Source organism: Pseudopipra pipra, unplaced genomic scaffold (assembly GCF_036250125.1).
Source record: "Pseudopipra pipra isolate bDixPip1 unplaced genomic scaffold, bDixPip1.hap1 HAP1_SCAFFOLD_309, whole genome shotgun sequence".
Lineage (NCBI taxonomy): Eukaryota > Metazoa > Chordata > Aves > Passeriformes > Pipridae > Pseudopipra > Pseudopipra pipra.
Genome location: NW_026990788.1, coordinates 23,555 through 27,772, shown reverse-complemented (window position 1 = coordinate 27,772; position 4,218 = coordinate 23,555). Strand labels below are relative to the sequence as shown.

At 42.4% G+C, this 4,218-nt stretch overlaps 1 pseudogene; it reads left to right on the top strand.

Annotated features, from left to right (window-relative positions):
- The first annotated feature begins 3,129 nt into the window (after positions 1-3,129).
- On the top strand, positions 3,130-4,218 carry LOC135408307 (NADH-ubiquinone oxidoreductase chain 2-like; annotated as a pseudogene).

Here is a 4,218-nt window from a genome sequence, read left to right as displayed (position 1 = left end):
CCCTTCCCACGACAGGGAGCGTGAAACCACTCCCAAAAGGCGGATTTAGCAGTAAAGCAGGATAATAATGCCCCCTTTAAGTTGGCTCTGAAGCACGTACATACCGCCCGTCACCCTCCTCACAAGCTACAACCAATCTTATTCATAATAGGCTCTTCAAGCTAAAGATGAGGCAAGTCGTAACAAGGTAAGTGTACCGGAAGGTGCACTTAGTTTACCAAGACGTAGCTATAAAAAAAGCATTCAGCTTACACCTGAAAGATATCTGCTCCTCACCAGATCGTCTTGAAGCCTAACTCTAGCTCTGCCTACCAAATTACATATGAACTAAACCATGCCACCCACTAAATCAAAGCATTCTCTCACTTAACCTAGTATAGGCGATAGAAAGGTGAACTCAAGACGCGATAGAGACCATGTACCGTAAGGGAAAAATGAAATAACAATGACAAGCCAAGCGCTAAATAGCAAAGACCAATCCTTGTACCTTTTGCATCATGATTTAGCAAGAACTTCCCAAGCAAATGCCAATTTAAGCTTGCCGCCCCGAAACCCAAGCGAGCTACTTACGAGCAGCTATTTACTGAGCAAACCCGTCTCTGTTGCAAAAGAGTGGGATGACTCGTTAGTAGTGGTGAAAAGCCAATCGAGCTGGGTGATAGCTGGTTGCCTATGAAACGAACCTTAGTTCTCTCTTAATTCACCCCCCCAGACTATATTCAACCCACATGAAATGAATTAAGGGTTATTTAAAGGAGGTACAGCTCCTTTAAAAAAGAGCACACTCTCTTCCAGCGGATAAATTAAATTGTTCCTCAACTGTGGGCCTTCAAGCAGCCACCATTAAAGAGTGCGTCAAAGCTCTGTACCTAAAAATCCTAATCTTCCTATGACTCCCTCTTCCTTAATAGGCTAACTTATGATAAATAAGAGAATTAATGCTAAAATAAGTAACTAGGGACCCCCCCCTCTACGGCACAAACTTACATTATAACATTATTAACAAACTACAGGATATTTTCTAACCCTAACAAGATCCTATATCTAAAACCTTGTTAACCCACCTACGGATGTGCCTCTCAAAGACGATTTAAATCTGTAAAAGGAACTAGGCAAAACCAAGGCCCGACTGTTTACCAAAAACATAGCCTTTAGCTAAGTCAAGTATTAAAGGTGAAGCCTGCCCAGTGACAATAAGTTCAACGGCCGCGGTATCCTAACCGTGCAAAGGTAGCGCAATCAATTGTCCCATAAATCGGGACTTGTATGAATGGCTTAACGAGGTCTTAACTGTCTCCTACGGATAATCAGTGAATTGATCTTCCTGTGCAAAAGCAGGAATAACTTCATAAGACAAGAAGACCCTGTGGAACTTTAAAACCTGCTACCATCCCCACCAACAATTGTCCTCCACAGGACCCACTCCCTCGGATTTTACTGGTACGCATTTTTTGGTTGGGGCGACCTTGGAGATAAACTTAACCTCCAAAAACCGGATAACCCATCTTGACCAAGAACAACTCATCAACGTGCTAATAGTAGCCAGACCCAATATTATTGATTAATGAACCTAGCTACCCCAGGGATAACAGCGCAATCTCCTTCAAGAGCCCACATCGACAAGGAGGTTTACGACCTCGATGTTGGATCAGGACATCCTAGTGGTGCAACCGCTACCAAGGGTTCGTTTGTTCAACGATTAACAGTCCTACGTGATCTGAGTTCAGACCGGAGCAATCCAGGTCGGTTTCTATCTATGTAATAACTCCTTCTAGTACGAAAGGACCGAAGAAGAAGGCCTATGCTACAGGCACGCCTTCGCACCCAGTAATGAACCCAACTAAATTACCAAGAGCCCTACCATAACCCCTTCCTAGAAAAGGACCGCTAGCGTGGCAGAGCTTGCAAATGCAGAGGCTTAAGCCCTTTACCCAGAGGTTCAAATCCTCTCCTAGCTCCACATAAAACATATGGCAACTCACTTAGTCCTGATTTACCTCATTATAGCACTATCCTATGCTTTATCCATCCTCATCGCCGTAGCATTCCTAACCTGGTTGAACGCAAAGTTCTAAGTTATATACAAGCCCGAAAAGGACCTAACATTGTAGGACCATTTGGCCTATTACAACCTATAGCAGATGGAGTAAAACTGTTCATTAAAGAACCAATCCGTCCATCAACTTCATCCCCTTACCTATTTATAGCTACCCCTATCCCTAGCCCTTCTCTTAGCAATTACAATCTGACTGCCTCTCCCCCTACCATTTCCCCTCACTGACCTAAACCTAGGTATACTTTTCCTCCTGGCCCTCTCCAGCTAGCAGTTTACTCAATTCTATGATCAGGGTGGGCCTCTAATTCAAAATATGCTCTGATTGGCGCCCTCCGAGCAGTCGCACAAACCATTTCCTATGAGGTTACCCTAGCCATTATTCTCCTATCTGTAATTATTCTAAGTGGTAATTATACCCTTAACACCCTTGCTATTACACAAGAACCTCTTTACCTCATTTTCTCCTCTGACCTCTAGCAATAATATGATATATTTCCTCACTTGCTGAAACAAACCGCGCCCCATTTGACCTAACAGAAGGAGAATCTGAACTAGTCTCAGGGTTTAATGTAGAATATGCTGCAGGTCCATTTGCCTTATTCTTCCTAGCTGAATATGCTAATATTATACTAATAAATGCACTCACAACCATTCTATTCCTGAACCCCAGCTCACTCAATCTCCCTCTAGAATTCTCCCTCTAACTCTAGCTACAAAAAACCCTCCTCCTGTCCGCAGGCTTCTGTTGAATCCGCGCCTCTTACCCTCGATTCCGCTATGATCAACTCATACATTTACTCTGAAAAAACTTCCTACCCCTAACACTAGCCTTATGCCTATGACATACTAGCCTCCCTATCTCATATGCAGGCCTACCTCCCTACCTAAGATAACCAAGGGAAATGTGCCTGAATCCAAAAGGGTTACTTTGATAAAGTAAACATAGAGGTATACCAACCCTCTCATTTCCTAAACTTAGAAAAGTAGGAATCGAACCTACACTAAAGGAATCAAAATCCTCTATACTCCCTCTATATTATTTTCTAGTAAGGTCAGCTAATTAAGCTAATCGGGCCCATACCCCGAAAATGATGGTTTAACTCCTTCCCTTACTAATGAATCCTCAAGCTAAATTAATCTCTACAGCAAGCTTACTCTTGGGAACCTCCATCACAATTTCAAGCAACCACTGAATAACAGCATGAATTGGCTTAGAGAGTAACACTTTAGCTATCCTTCCCTTAATCTCTAAAACCCACCATCCACGAGCCATTGAAGCTTCTACTAAATACTTTTCTGACCCAAGCAACCGCATCCACACTACTCCTATTTGCTAGCATGATCAACGCATGATTTTTCTGGTCAATGAGACATCACCCAACTAACCCACCCTATATCATGCAGACTATCAACAGTTGCAATTTCAATCAAACTAGGCTTAGTCCCATTCCATTTCTGATTTCCAGAAGTCCTTCAAGGCTCAACCATAACAACATGCCTCCTACTAGCTACAATTATAAAATTTCCACCAATTACCCTATTCTACTTAACATCCCCATCACTTAACTCAACCCTCCTAACTTCAATAGCTATCGCCTCCGCAGCCCTAGGAGGCTGAATAGGGTTAAATCAAGACCTCAAACTCGCAAAGTCTTAGCCTTTTCATCCATCGCCCACCTTGGATGAATAACTATTATTCTCAAACTATGACCCCAATCTAACTTTAATTACCTTTTATCTCTATACCATAACAACTTCCGCTATCTTCCTTATTCTCAACACAACCAATACCCTAAAATTATCCACTGTAATAACCACATGAACCAAAATTCCCCCATTAACTACAATTTTCATGCTCACTCTCCTCTCCCTCGCAAGGCCTCCCTCCCCTAACAGGATTTCTACCCAAATGATTAATTATTCATGAACTCACTAAGCAAGAACTAACTGCAACAGCCACAGGCCATTTCTCTACTCTTCTTTACTCGACTTTTCTTCTACCTACGTCTAGCCTACTGTGCAACTATCACACTACCCCCAAACTTCACCAACTACATAAAACAATGACAGACTAACAAACCAACTAATCCCTTAACTACAATCTTTACTTCTCTGTCATCATACTCCTACCATTATCCCCCATAGTACTTACTATTTCCTAG